This window comes from Balaenoptera musculus, chromosome 9, assembly GCF_009873245.2.
Source record: "Balaenoptera musculus isolate JJ_BM4_2016_0621 chromosome 9, mBalMus1.pri.v3, whole genome shotgun sequence".
Lineage (NCBI taxonomy): Eukaryota > Metazoa > Chordata > Mammalia > Artiodactyla > Balaenopteridae > Balaenoptera > Balaenoptera musculus.
The window spans coordinates 92,358,234-92,374,720 of NC_045793.1; the positions used below are offsets into that span (position 1 = coordinate 92,358,234).

At 41.1% G+C, this 16,487-nt stretch overlaps 1 protein-coding gene across 18 annotated transcripts in view; it reads right to left on the reverse strand.

The window, feature by feature from the left end:
• NRCAM (neuronal cell adhesion molecule) overlaps nucleotides 1-16,487 on the reverse strand; it is a 312,757-nt gene that overhangs the window by 137,760 nt on the left and 158,510 nt on the right. The window lies entirely within an intron of this gene.

Genomic DNA, 16,487 nt, shown 5'->3' on the forward strand with positions numbered 1-16,487 from the left:
CTGGGTAACAGAACATTTAAACCAAGAGTAAACAGGACAAAATATACATATTCAAGGGCTCACATAAATGGCATGCAGACCATTGGTGTGATGGGAAAGCACCTGGGTACTTCGTCACAAACTTGATTTGCTGGGGTAAGGAGTGGGGTGTGTACTTGAGTACTTCCTTCAGCATGCAGTCAGCTCTGCTCTCAGCCAGTCCAGAAGCAGCCCCACGTCCAGCCCACCCTTCTGGTCTTCTGAATCACTTCCCCTTTTCTGGACTTCCTGCCCCGAAGCCATCTCTGGTGCCAAGTGGTCTGCCCCATTCTTGTTCAGTTTCCTGTTCATTAACTTCTGGCTCATTACCACATTAGCATCCCTGAAATCCACATCTGCATCATCATACAGAACAAACTTTTTGTCTGTAGCAAACAAGGGCCACAATCACTACCCATATATAATTTGGGACAGAACGAGCCATTACAACAGAGGTTGAGAGGGAGAAAAGTGATTAGATGATTGCTAAACACTCACATTTTTCATCCCTTTTTTTTTTTAACAGCTTTATTGGAGTATAATTGCTTTACAATGGTGTGTTAGTTTCTGCTGTATAACAAAGTGAATCAGCTATACATATACATATATCCCCATATCTCCTCCCTCTTGCGTCTCCCTCCCACCCTCCCTATCCCACCCCTCTAGGTCTTAAATCTACTAATTTCGCTTTTCTCTCCCCAAACACTGAAGAATTCTACATCATTTGGGACTGAGGTGTGTTTTTTTTCAATTGAAATATAGTTAATTTACAATGTTGTGTTATTTTCAAGTATACAGCAAAGTGATTCGGTTATATATATATATTTTCAGATTCTTTTCCATTATAGGTAATTATAAAATACTGAGTATAGTTCCCTGTGCTATACTATATATAGCATATATATATATGTAGGTCCTTGTTGTTTACCTATTTTATATATAGTAGTGTGTATAGGTTGATCCCAAACTCCTAATTTGGGATTGAGTTTTGTTTATTTTTAAAACAGCAACTACTCTCTGCTGAGGGCTTACTCTGAACCTGGTACTTCTTTCCTAAACTGTGGGATGTTTTCCCACTTTGCAGATGAGGAAAGTAAGGCCCATAGCGGTTAAGTTGCTTCTCCGTTTTACTTGATACTGACACAGCCAGGACTCACGGTGTCTGATTAGGTCGTCTGACTTCTGAGTCTGTGCACTTGAAAACAACCCTAAACTGCCCATTTCCATGGATGGAGAACAGCACGTGACAACCACCCAAGTGCCACTGTGGTCGCGTCCTGCGCCAGCGGACAGCATCACGGGACAGAGCCTCTTCAGGGCACTGAGGAGAGGCTCACGGGAGGGGATCTGGAGCAGCTTAGCTCTTCTTTTTTTGTGTCCTGGGATTCTGCACATCGCTCTGTTTGAACAGGGCTCCACTGAACCCGCTGAAGGAAAGCATGGAGCTAGTGCAGCCTTCCTGGAGGTGGTCTGCAAGAAGCAACAGTTACTTCTGTTTCACAGGGTTATTGGTGGAAATCAGCAGTTCTGCCTGATAGTCTTTGACACACTTCAAGGTCTTAGAGAGGATGGAAAAAACAAGATGCCTACTCAGGGAACCACGGGATTTCAAGCAACTGGCATCCTTTTATCCCTGTAACCAATGCATAAGGCTGGGCCTCTGTAAAATCTTAGAGCTGGGCAAGTTTCTCTCTTGTACCTTCCAGTTACGTACCTTTTCTTACACAGGTGCTAACCTTTCTCTCTCCTTTCAGGTATTCAGTATCCTGATATCTTTCCCAAGAAAGAGCTAAAACGTGGAACCACTGAAGTATTACACACAGATGAGACCTCGGAGGTTTCATTTTGGCAGGGATCAAAGCTTAAAGTCCCCAGCTTATGGGAGCGTATACAGGTGACTCAGGACACTAATCCTGTGTCTGATATGTGACTGAAGCAGTACAGCTCAATAAATATAGCGGCAAATTAAGGAAACCAAACTCTAGCAGGAGAAATTTAGGTATTAGCCAGTAGGCTGGGAAATGCTTTTAAGCGAGAGGGGGATTATGGGAGACTCCCAGCATCCGGAAATCACTCCATCAATGCAGCATCCAGGGCAGGCCTGGGAGGTGATGAAGATTTTTTATTGCATTGATAGGAAACACAGTGACTTCAATGTTTGTACCACAAATCACAGAAACAGCAATTGGGAGACCATTAGGAACACTGTTCTGATTCTTATGGTGGTTTTACAGCTAGCAAATTAAATGAATTACTGAAAAAAAAAAAACCACTAAAAAGTAAATAATGATAATCCCTCTCCCCAAGTAATCTGTTTCCCTCTACCATTAGAGAAACTGCTGTGACTTTGGCACAATTCTTAATGTTATTTATATCTCAAGCAATGCATTATTTTAATCCAAAAGAGAACACTAGGCAAAAAAAATCACATTTCTTTGAGAACAAGGGTCTTTACTTAAAATATATGTGGCTGGGCCAGTGAAGGGCCTCCTCTGTGTCTCTGCCAGGCATTAGTCACAAGCCAAATGCCCAATCAGTTTTTGTAAACTTATGATTCGCTTTCATCCCAACAAAGCCCATGTTTGTCACTAGGATACTTGCTTCTTCGGCTACTGGCTAAAGGATCAGTGACATACTTCAAAGATTTGAGGAACAGTTTCTATTCTTTGCGAAGAACATTTGTTCTCTCAAAAACAAATGCTAGATTTGTTCTTGTGCTCCAAATAAATGAGAGGAACATTTCTTTTGATTGTTTTCCAACTCCACCTCCGCGTTTAACAATGGAAAGCCACAATACCCTCTCCTCTTGCGAGCAGAATTTGTGAGTGAGCCGAGCACTAAACCGTGACATTGTGGAACCTTGGGAAATCAGAGTGTGACACAAAAATGAGGTGGAATTTCTTCAGCTAATGACATTATCTGACAAGGGGCTGGAACTTTAAACTTTCATAAGACTGCATTCATTAATTCATTCACTGAGCAAATTAAGCACCTACTACATGCCAGGCAGTATTCTTGGTGCTGGGGTATATTAATGAACCCAACAGACAAAAGTTTTTGCTCTCACGGACCTTATGTTCTAGTGAAGGGAGACAGATAATAACAAAATAAACAGTAAATTATATAGTTTATAAGGTAAGTACTATGGAGGAAAAAATAAAACTAGAGAGGGAGATAAGGGTTCCCAGGTATGTGTGTGTGTGTGTGTGTATGTGTGTGCATGTGTGTGCATGTGTGTGCATGTGTGTGTGCATGTGTGTGTGCATGTGTGTGTGTGCATGTGTGCATGTGTGTGTGTGCATACACACAGTACACTTGCTTACCACAGGATCAGGAAATGGCTCTCCAGAAAGTGATATTTAAGCAAAGACCTGAAGGAGAGGGAGCAAGCTATGGGCACATATGCAGGAAGAGTGTTCTAGACAGAGGGAACTACTGTGCAAAGGCCCTGAGGTGGCCTTTGTTCAAGGCTGGCTTGTTGAAGCAACAGCAAAGGGGCCAATGTACGGAGAGCAGAGTCGGGGGAGAGGAATAAAAGTGAAGTCAGGGTAAGAGTTTGGGCTTTGCACAAACTTAATTAGGATAAAAAAACGAAGTATTCTCTAGAATGAAATATTTGACAATGAGATAATTTTAAAAACTAAATACAAATTTAAATAAAATGCAGGTTTTAAAGCCATACTTTATTACTTTTTTAAAAATCTTTTTCTTTTTTGATTGAAGTGTAGTTGATTTTCAATGCTGTGTTAGTTTCAGGTGTACAAAGTGATTCAGTTATACATATATTCTTTTTCAGATTCCTTTCCCTTATAGGTTATTACAAAATATTGAGTATAGTTCCCTGTGCTATACAGTAGGTCCTTGATGATTATCTATTTTATATACAGTGGTGTGTATATGTTAATCCCAAACTCGCCATACTTTATTACTAATGCTCATATTTAGACAAAAAAGTATGTATCTATCCTGATCATTCTCTAAAAGGCACCACTGAAATAACTATAATCTAAGTGGGTGGGAGATTTATGAGTAGATAGTTTTACTGTGTGTTGATTTCAGAATTTGTGGGGCAGGGCTCTTCTGGCCAAAAAGGATAAACCCTCTGCCTGGAATTTTACTACTTGAATCTAATGATAAGATTTAATTGTTCCTTCTTCTACATCTTCAAGCTATTTTCCAGATCCTTCTATTAAAACACAAACACTGGGTTAGGATGGGAAGGCGGCAGGGAGAAGAGTGGGAAATCACATCTAAAGCACTGGCCAGGTCATTTCGGAGAAGCGGTAGAACTAGGTGCCTTCAAAATCCTGTGTGGATAAGACACGGCTTGGGTTCCTGTGGAAGAGCTCTGGGAGGGAAGAGGCTGGATGGGGAGTGGTGACAAGGTACAAAGAACAAGTGTTAATTATGACTATTTTTATTCATGTGGACAAATGTCATAGCTGTGAGCAAACCACACTGACACTAAAATTCCAAGAACTTCTTTTTCAGATAGAATCAGCCTCACAAGAGATAAGAATGGCCAAAACTACTGTAATACTACCTTGAAGCAGGCAAGCATCCCTGACCATATTATATTGTTTGGCCTAGAATTGTTTTCTTTCTGTAGCACCCACTTATTCTACACAACATGCATGAACATGGGAGGGATATTTAGCACCGCAGGTGCAGTGTAACAACCTTGACAGCCTTTAGATTTATTATTTGATGGAATGGGCAGGAGGGCAATAGCTTTGACTTCCCTATGAGGCCTTATTTGTCATGAACACACAGCACAGTGACCAGAACTCCCAAGGCCAAGGGCGTCCCTTATTAACTAATCAAGCATTCTGGTGGGCACCTCTCTTGCCCAAGCAGAGGTGCGGTGGTGAAGCACACAGGCGCTGGAATGAGACTCACTTGGTTTTTGAACCCCTGTTCTACCATTGTCTAGCTGTGTGTCCATGGGCAATGTATTTAACCCTGTACCTCAGGTTTTTTCATCTATAAAATGAGGATAATAACAGGTTACTGTGAGGATAACATGAGATAAAACATGTAAAGTGCTTAGAACATGTCTAGCACTGAATAAGCTTCCTAAATGGTGACTATTATTAATAGTAGGACATAATGGTTTTTAGAATAGGTATCACTGGGAATATTCAGTTCCACTATTAAGTTATTACTGTCTACATACAAATTTAATCCTTCCCAAAACTTCTGTTGGCTTTTTTATGAGCATGAACAGAAAGAAAAGAAAGAAAAGAAAGAAAGAAAGAAAAGAAAGAAAGAAAGAAAGAAAGAAAGAAAGAAAGAAAGAAAGAAAAGAAAGAAAGAAAAGAAAAGAAAGAAAGAAGAAAGAAAGAAGGAAAGAAAGAAAAGGAAGAGAGGGAAGGAAGGAGGGAGGAAGGAATAAAGAAAGAAAGTTGATATAAAAAATACTGCTTAGGGCATATTTTGATTATTCTCAGTTGTTACTGTAACACTGTTAATTTTACCTTATTAAATACTGAAGAAGTGCCATCACCATTGGGAAGACCTTAAAATATGTTATATGAAATTAAACTAACTTCTCTTTATGGAATACAGCCAGAGAGGCTCCCAGATGTTATTTTTACAGTAAACAGCTATTTTCCATAAAGGCCCTCAAGTCATACATATATGCCAACAAAACCCAGAAGCAAAGGACAAATGCAGCCCTGGGTAAGATGAGATCCTTGGAGAACATGACTTAGCTCCATGCTGTGCTAAACAAGGAGCAACAGTGAAACAGGAAGGGGGCAAACGAACACCCCAGAGAAGAACGGCAAGAGTCTTCCCTGGTTGAGGCACACAGGCCAGGAGGAAACAGAAGTTAATATAAAGGGACCAGGCAAAATTTGCATCAGATCTGGCTTTACAACCTAGAATTTCTTCATTTGCTTTTCTAATTTATTAGAACTAGGGAAGAATTGGTACCAGGCACCTGGGAGGTTATTAGCAACAAAAGGACCGGACCGGTTGAGCTACAGAAGGAAACAAGCAGGGTGCCCCTGCGGCATGAACACATGGCCACTTACTAGCCCATCCCATGTCTCTGGGATAAATGAAAGGAGTACCAAGTCAGATCTGGGATTTTTTTCTGCTTATCCTATGCACATGAGAAGTAGAAGGGAAATTAGATCATTTTTCTATTTTTTAAAAAACTACAGTTCTTTTCCATTTGATTGGCTGAATGGACGATCAATGGACAGTGGTATGAGTTTTGATCAAGAAATACCTAGAAGTTCAAAATGAAAAATGTATGAATATAAATTATGATTTAGGCATTTAAAATTATGATTTGGGGCATTAATTATGCCAGAATGTGTCCAAAAGTACACATGAATTCCCTCTGCAGCCAATGCATCACTTTCTGAGACGTGTGATTCATCTTAGCATATGCCCCAGGGTTAAACTGTCTTTCATCTAGAAATCTGAAAGAATTATTAAAATGGAAACGTTTCATGGAAATACCACCTCAGTCATTTGGCATGTATCTAACTGGTCACCCTTTCCAAATAGTTATCACAGGACAAAAAAAAAAAAAAAACCCACCATGAACATAACAACAGAAACAAAACAATGGAGCTCTTTTCCCTGACATTGGACTCAAATTTGTGTGCTTAGTAATAATGACAAATTGTCCCATGTTATTGCTTCAAGAACTGTTTCCAGTGACCCTGGGGAATGCTATGTACTTGCTTTCCTTCATTTTTGCCCTTGGCAAAATTTTCTTTATTCAGATCATTCTTTGAGAAAGTCATTTCGGTCTGAGTTGTATACATTCTAGGTCACTCGGTTAATAAGAGTTTTTGACCTTGTGGTTTCTACAGCCAGTTGTTCTCCTGAAGATGATTGATGGCGTTAATTCCCCTCACATGTGGTCCATGGGTAACCGGCCCCCTTCTTCAAGCAAAGCGTACTCATTCTGAGGACAGCCTGGGAGGACCAGGTATCACTGCTGCCAACCCAGTTCTCTGAGTTCCAGGGACAGGGCTCACCTAAGGCAGAGATGGCTCAACTAGGATTGTACTCATGGAATCATGCGACAAAAGCTCCGCTAAATTTAACCCAAACCATGAAAGGCGAGGGGCTGCCGTTCTCCAGCATCTGCTGTTCTCTGGCATCTCTACTCACCATGCCTGCAGCCTCTCTCCATGTTTGGGGATCTCGGTTCTCATGCATCTATACAGAGAGTTTCCTAACAGCTTTCCTCATCTTCAATGTGCTTTCATTTTCCTAAAACACCGATGCCAAATTAACCTTCTCGAAACAATGGTGGGCACACCTTACTTCTCACTCGTGAACTTAACAGGTTCATAACTGAACATAAGTCAAACTCAGTACAGTATATTCACCATCAGACATATTTCAGATGCAATATAATCATGACGGAATCTTCCCTCTTCCTCTCAAAAGCAGCCCTTCTGCATTTTCTATTCCGGTCAGTAGCACCACCATCCACCCAGTCTCTAAAGCCTAAGGTCAGGACTTGCTTTCCCTCATTCTTTGTTCCTTTGCTGAGTGGCATATAGGTCCACTCAAATACACTGTAAATGGTCCCCTCTGCTAGGATCCTAGGTCAGGCTCTCTTGCTTCTTCTCATTTCTCACCTCTTACTGGTTTACAGCTTCCAGTCTCACCCATCTATTCTACATACAGTTGACAGAGTACTTGTTCTAAACTCAGATCTAATCATGTGACTCCCTTACTCAAAATCCTGAAGTGGAATCCCACAACCTACCCCAAACTCCTGGCTCCAACCCGCCTTCACGGCACCTCCAGTTCCTCCACCTTCAACCATACCAAGCTCTCCAAGTGTACCCACCGCCAGGCTTCTAGTGGTATCTGTTCTCCCTGGAATATCCCTCTCTACATCTGCCCAGAAGATGCCTACTCACGTCTCATGTTCCTTCTCAAGGATTTTCCTGATGCCACCATGCAGAGTTGTCACATTTGCCTCTGTATCACCATATCCCTTTATATGTACATATACACACACATAAATATATATATATGTATGTATTATTTTTACCTTTTCGGGACTAATTACACCATATTGCAATAACTGTGCTATATACCTGTCATGTATAGTATAGCCTGCCTGTTACTCTTTGAGGGTGTCTGAAACACAGTAGCTCATGGACAAATGAATAAACGTTTATTCATTCATGAAAAAAAGGAAGAAAGGAACAAACAGCTCTCCAAAGCCACTTTCAACCACATATTAGGTCTACCTTCTGCTTTAAATTGGTTTACTTATTTTGTCCTTTGGCAATGTAAATACCATGGTTATCTACCATCCCCCTCAAGGCTGCCATTCCCCCACTGTAACATCTACTCTTTTCAAGTTAGTTTTTCTGAACTAGTTTTAGAACCATTCTTCCTTCAATGATCAGTTCAAGTTCAAAGTGGTCATAAACCTCTGTTAGCCTCCCAGTATGTAGTGGTCACCACTCCTCTGAACTCCCAGGGCACTTTCAGCCTGTCCCACACATTTAACAGTCAGTAATGCCTACTCTGTGCTTTCTTTTTACGCGTAGACCTAGTACATACATGTGTAGGTGAACGGTTGATTTATATGTATGTAACTAAAGACTGTGAGTCACAGAAGGGCCAGAGCCATATCTTATAATGCAGACTGCATTATCAGAACTTCTCATAGCTCCCTATACACAAGAAGCAATCAGTAATGTTTAATAATGAAGATGGTCATCCTACAGGCACTATATGTAGGTCCTATACGTTAGTATCTTATTTGTATTAATGAAACCCAAATAACTCCAAAATAAACTTTGATTTATTGGTGAAATATTGGTGAGATTCTAGGCTCAAGTATGGGCAATGGTCCCATAAGTCATTCAGTGGTGATTCAACACCCTACTTGTGCAGAGCTATGTTTGTCTCTCAGTTGAGGAAAATCTGTTTTATAAAAAAAAGTCTTTCAATTGTTTCCCCTTTATGCAAAGATCTTTGCATGCTCCTCCTGTATGTATTGAATCAAGGCAGCTACAATTCAGTAATAAAAATAATTTGGACAGAATCAGCAAGTCCATTATAAGACAGATATTTGAAATCTACTTCCTCACTAAACTTGGGGGTTGCTCTACAGAAGAAAAATCCTAGTGTCCAAAGGTTTGTTTTCAGGAAAATGAAAATTTTATTTCATGTATTTACCATAAAGCTGCTCTGGGTAGCCAACAACCATCAGCAACAAACGGAAAGACCCAGAGAGAAAATTCGGGGGAAAGTTCTCTCTAGGGATGACTTCTGGTTTTGGTATATAACAAGTATTCATTTCAACTCAACAAATATTTACAGAGCATGAACTCAGTACCCAGGATGGTGCCAGAGGCTGTCTAAGACGTACTTATTTTTTTCTACTCCTCTAGGTAAGAAAGCTTTTTATTATTTTGCACAAGAAATCAATTTGAAGACCTTTTTTAAATATTAAAGCATATCTATAGTTGGATGTTCTATAAGAGGGAAATATTACATAATGAAGAAATATTTTACAGATACTTTGAACTTAGACTGATATATTTTTCAGCTCATTTGAATAATTTGAATATGGTAGCTGTGTCTAGTTATATTTGTCAAATTCTTTCTATTTCTCAGATTTTTTTTTTTTTTTGCCCCAGGAAACAAAGCCATTTAGGAAACTACATTAACGCCACGTTCTCTGTGCTTACTGACAAAAAAAATAAGTACAATAGAAATTGACAGGAACCATTTTCTCTGTGCCCCTTCTCCATGTGGACTGTTCTCTGTCTTCCATCCTCTCTTTTCATAACCTGTTCCTACGGCCTTTCCTTCACCAGGCTAACAGCATCTGTCAGCAAGGCTTTTATTCAGTACTGTTTCAAGACCTTTGCAGAAAAATGGATTAATCATGTTTGCTGCTTCTCTTTGTTTACCCCTTCAATTCTTGTAGAATTCAAGCTAACCAGGAAAACGCATGTCTAATCACAAATGTGAACTCCCTCTTAGGCAGTTATTTTGGTGCATTTCTCTTCTAAACATACCATATAATTAGAGGTTCTCTGAAAATCAAATAAGATGAGTTTCCCCAAATATGTCTTCCACATCAAATATGTATTATAATGACTTAAACACGTATTTTGTGTACCTTGAGTTCCAAGAGAGAAGCTTATGTATGCCTGCCAAGGAAGTACTTAAATATTTTACTATTTTTCCACAAATATTCCTTGTAAGGCAGACATAACTAAGCATTTTAAACTAATAGTAAATTGGGGGTTAGATGTCATTAATCAAATAACAGAAGTCATGTATTCTATGAACCTTCCAAAGTAGACCTTTGAATGGTCTTGTCACTGCTAAGTCTAAATGGAATAAAGAATCTTCACTCAAGTCCTATTCTTGAAAATATCAGAATGTCATCCTTCACCATTAATTTCATGCCAATTATTAAATAGGATATTGGTGACGCCACTACTTCTATATATAATAGTTCCATACATGAATTCTCTAATGTATAAAAATTCCTTCTTGTTCAGAATGAACTTGTTCACTTTTTTTTAGAAAAAAAATTATTTTTTCTAAATAGCCTTTCCTTTGTTAAAATGTTATAGTTGGAACCTCAAGACGCAGTGGTTAACACCATCACGCCGGCACTGCTGAATCACTTCTCTGATGCTCAAACCTTCTCTCACCATTTTAGAACATGGCTTTCTCATCATTTTTGCCATCTTGCTGAAAATTTTGGGGTCAGGAAGTTTTAAAAGTAGCGGTAGAATTCTTATGTCTCAAATAACAAGTATAAGATACTAAACAAATAAAAACTCTCAAACACAAATCTTTTTCAAACCGTCAGCCAAGCAGAACCCCATCAAGATGAGCCTTTTTGGAAACAGGCTATGAAAAAAAAAGTGGTTTAATGGGAATTCATAATACAGCAAGAAACGTCACAACCCTGAATGAAGTTGACTGGAAACAGAATTACCCTGGCCTGGTTGATGGCAATCCCTGCCTCTGGGAAGAGTGGATTTCCAAAATTGAGATGCCAAGTTCACCAAATGTCTAACGGGCAGGCCCTGTGCATAACTCTTCCTGTATTATTCAAGTGAAAATTGCACTCCATAGGTATTTTCTGCTCTTTTTTTCTTTACGAAAACTTTGAGAACAAAAATGAAAGTCAGGGCAGGATCGCCCATAGGACAGACAGATGGCATCAAGGGTTTACGTTTAGCTGGAAGACCATTCGTTCTATAAGTCTCACAGTTTTATAGAGTTCCTGCTAGATTTAACATAGAACACTTCTGCCAGAGGAGAATATTCCTGTAAAAAATCTCCTAGATCTGCGGTTTTATTTACAAAGGCGCTGGTGTGAAATATACACCCGGAAGACCCATGTGCAAATGGGCCCATGTAAGCGACACACAGCCGGTGAGACGGCACATCCGGCACACCTCAGGTGCAGCCTTGGCTTGAGGAGGCATCGCAGGAACACATTAATCAACACGTTCAAGGAATGCATTAATCAACACCGCCGAGTCGGCTGGCATGCCCCATTGTTTAACCGCGCATGCTAACAAACGCACAGCAGCAATATGAATGTGAATTTCCACCATGCTGCAAGAAACAAAACCCTTTTCAGGACTGGCCCCATGCACCATATCCCACTCGACTCGTTCAATAGAAATCATTCTCTCCTGGATGCGTGCTAGTTTATGGACTTGCTTTTTGCAACAGTCAACCAGAAACAAAGACGCTTTACAGACCAGCTAAGTTTGACAAAAGCTGTAGAAATGCCTTCTGCAGATATGAACACTTGAATCCTTCTAAGAGCTTTTTTTTTCTTTGCCTTACAAAACGAATTGCTGTTGCGAAAGACAAAATAAAACACAACAAAGCAAAGCAAAAAAAAAAAAAAAAAGTCCAAGCATCTGTGTCTGCACTCAGATGTGACGGCAAAACACTGCATTCCCAGCAGGGGCCTGGGCCTGGCCTCCTGCTCCACACTGGGCTTCATTTTCCTCCTGGGTAGTTCCCTAGATAACGGTCCTGCCAGGATTTGACTCCCTCCAGAAGCAGCCCCGGATGAAATGTCCAGATGCTGGGAGGAAGGGATCTGATAAAGCACCTTCAGAACCTGGGCACACAAACCTACCTTTGTGTGTTCAGAGTTGTGAGGACCTGAGCATTTAAGGCTTTCCAGTACTGTTAACACTCAGAGCATCTCACTCAGTAGGTTAGGGTGAGCAGAATATTGATTTGATCATGAGAATGCTGAACGTAAAGATCATAATTCGGAATGAACAAGGGATGCCCTTTACTATGATCATTTTGAATAAACGTGCTCCCAGGGGCAGAGTTATTTCAGTAGCGGTTTTACTGCTGGGAGCCAAGGTCACAGGGCAGTGGCTCCCCTCTCTGGTGGCACAATTCCAGCCCTTCGGTGAGCCCCCCCCCTCACATTAAAGTTCGTGTTCCCCTGATCTAGCCTTATCTCATCACCAGCTCTAATTCTGATGACCTAGAAACCATTGAAAAGCTGCAAGCCAAAAGTGCAGCAGGGAAAACAAATCTGATCCAGTAAGTACCTGTTGTAAAGATAATCGCATCAGCCCTTTGGTGTATAAATGCTAAGTCGCTACACATTTCCAGTACTGGAGTGACTCAGGCAATGTTCTCCTTCTAGTTCCAAAACAGATATTTCTCCCCACTGGACCACAGTGGGAGGAGAGGGGAGGGACGCATGCAAGTTGCAGAATTCCTTCTACTGACTACCAGCACTGATTGCTACTGCCACAGGCCACAATGCCACCCTTCCCATCACTCTCTCACCCACCTCCCACTATCTCCCAATAGAGGATGCTGGTGTCTTTCTTCAGACGCCTTTCCACAGCTCTTCCTGAGACAACTACCAAACTGAGCAGCCCGCAGCAGTGGGAGGCAGATAGGGCGGATTTCCAGAGCAAAATGGTTGTGTCTCATAAGAATCACGAGGACAGGATGCAAGGGGCAGAAGGGACTTGGTCCATAGAGGCACCTCAATCATGGATGCCGTGATGACTCAGAGATAAAGATCGGGAAGTGTATTATAACTCAACCTCCCTACAGAAACACTGTCCATGGGATTTCATATGCTTCCATCTGACTCCAGGTCACAGGGTGTTAATCAGATTCCATACAGAAATGGAAAACTGAGCAGTACCCCGGGATGGAAGGAAAGAACCTACATCCCCTCTCATTCGGCTTCCAGGAATGCTGCTCTTTGATAGTGAGCTGTCATTCCACGAAGAAGTTTGCTGGGACCACAGGGGAGGGACTGTCCAAGCTCAGTAATGTTTCAGGAGACGCTGTCACTGAGTGGAAAGCTGGAGCTTGCCCTCATCATAGGTCAGGGGAAGACGGAGGAAGTTAATAAGTATCAGAAAAGATTGTTCCGGTTTTCTAGTTGATTCTATACCCCAATTTTAACTGGTATAAAACCCTTTGCTTAGATTTACGTCCCTGTCTTGGTTTTTGGAAGTTCTGGGCTTCCCAGGGTAATTGCTTTCATTTATTTTTTCAGGGTAATTGCTTTTATTGATGAGCTTTTCACCTCTAGTTTCGTAGGCAAGTATTCCTTCTGTGGATGATGTTTGTCTCCTAGGTTTGTCTGGTGTCGAGTAAACATGAAATGAAACTTATCAGCCTTAACATGACCCTGTAGGACAAAATTTTGATAGATCTCTATACTGTCAAATAGTATCCAAAACAGTAGTGCCAGCTGGACTACTGTTTAAATATTGATTCACATTTACAGATCAACTTAATCATAAGAGAAAGTCCTTCTACTATTATCAGTTTTACTATTATCTACTCAGAATAGAACTACCAGTCTCCTAAGACATCTGCATCATTTTAAAAAGTTAGTACCACGAGTCCAAGGGAACGAACAACTTTGAAATCATCAACCAAAAACAATCATTAAATAACTCCAATAACCTGCCAGATTTTCCCTCTTCTACGGCTTGCCCAATGGGAACATGCTTTAAGGTACAGCACGAGCATGATGCTTCTTCAGACCCATCATGGTTACAACCAGGACGCAACTTACACAAACGTAGCCAGAGCAGAAAACCGGCATTCAGAGTGATACTGGGGGTGCCCCCTGCAACTCTGGTTGCTTATAACAATTCCACCATTAACTGTCCCTACATTTCAGCTCAAGGTTTTCAAGTCAGGTAGAAGGCAGATTTTCCTTGGAGAGAACTTACACATTGGTGCTGCTGATGAATGCGAACGCAGTTTTTACATGCAACCGGACATGGGGAGGGGTAGCACTTTCCAGACAGAGGGATGTGGGGTGTGGTGAGGCTTCACAAACCTTGGCCCTGGCTGCCCACATCTTTCGGATACCACAGCCCACTAGTGAACGTGGAAAAGCCCACTGAAAACTCTAAGTAGTTTCCAAAACACTTTCTATTCTAATGTCAGAGGCCGAATTCTTGAATAGCCTGAGGACGTTCCGAATACAAGTGTGCTTTAGAGTTTCAGGAAGTTCCAGGGAGTCTTTGTGAGGCAAGGGAAAGACACACAGGAAGGCAGTCAGTGTTCAGTTTCCACCAGATGAAATCCTCCATGAAGATAAAATGAGATATTTTTGTGGCTCTACTAGAGCCTAACGACTAAAAGTTCACTGTAGTCATCTGACAAAAGAGCAGCCCAGAAGATCACTGAGAAAATGTACCGAGAAAGGCAGAATTGAACTTTTTCACTTGTTGCCCTAGAAGACAGAGATTTGAAGTCAAATAACTCTCACGCAGTGAATGGATGAGAAAATAATGCAACCAGCCAGGAAAACTCCCTGAGGCATCACCTGATGGAGCCCCACTGCTGCCACCTTACAAGGGCACCATGCCACCTTCCCAGCGGCCCCTCTGCTTGCCTTGTCTTTGTGTATATTCCCCCTTTCACTAGAAACCACCATTTACAAACAAGCTCCTGGTCTTTCGGTCTTCCTACCTCTCCCGAGTATCACACAATATGCTATCTACAGAAGAACTTGCCAGCACTTACTGCTGGTGCTGGTGTTTTATTGGTAGGCCACTTTACTTACCACTGAGACCGGGAGACAAGAGTACAGCCATTTTGGAAAAGGACCAGGGAACGGCTTTGAGCAAAATAGGCCTTGGAAGCTAAAGAACAAAGGTCCTGGGGGCCTGAGTCCCAGAGACAAAAACCAGGCTGGCAGCAATAAAAGATGAACTTTATCTCTGTTACACTCACAAGTATACCTAGTTGCCACAAGACTCAACTATAAACTTTATCCTTATCTGTTCTGGTACTTTCTTGCAGAAAATTCTGCCGCACTCCTTTCCCCTCAAAGAAGTACTCTCTATTCCTGCCGGCCACCATGGAGCCACCTGCTGCCGATCAAGAAGTTTGACAATTTCTGGAAATTATCAGTGATCATGAGACAAGCCCTCTCTATTGTTATAAAAGCAACTTGCCCCTTCTACTCAGGGAGCTGGCACTTTTTTCTGCCTTCTTCCTTGTGCACAAACTCTCTCTTTTAATAAAAAGCTTTGCTTGCCTAAGACTCTTGTGGAAGCGGTACTCACTTCTATGGTATTGCTGTCCAAGGATGTGGAAAGTGTGTGCTAACACCACTGTTACTACTAATTCTTAGTTCCTAACAACTGTGGTTCAGTGTAGGTAAACTTTCACATTCCTGCTAGAATGGAGGGGTCTCTCACATTGCCTCACCTTGCAGGTGTATTTATTTTATGAAATACGGACACTTGTTGGAGGAGGTATGTCTAGGTATATCAAAACTTTATCAGTCATTTTACATTGACGAGGGAGCTTTCAATTAAAAGAGCCATTCATACAAAATTCAGGCTCTTTCGGTATTGGTCAAAATTATCTAACTCAGCAACGTTGCTAGTCTTTAATCATTTTCACTTTGAGAACTCTCCAAGCAGAACAAAACGTGTGCTATTTGATTCACAAAGCAGCCTCCTTAGTTTCCAGGCTACTGATCTGGGGATTTCTCGCGGGATTTTGAAACATCACAAAAACTAGTTAGTCATATACACTTAGTTTCAGTACAACATAACGGAAGCAAATTCAACAGAGGCATGAAAAATACAAAACGACATATGGATGGATCAATTTCAGACTTCTCAAGAACAAGGGACAACATCTTGCAAGATTTTACTACCTCAAAATCTTGCATACAATCTTCTTTTCTTAATTAAATTCCATGGGAGTTTACTTGTTAAATAAAACCTATGAGATAGAGAGCTAACTGCTGAACAATCACGCTTTCATAAATTCCTTAAGGAAGCTATTATTGGGTGAGATACAGTTCTCTGAACTGTGTTCCAGATCTCCAAGTAAGATATTTTTCATCAAGTTCAATGGCCTTTGAGAAGGCATCATTGGCCTGGCAGAGTCTGTTCTAGAGCTGATAATTCAAATGATATAAATCGGACTAGGGTGGGAAAGAGATTTAC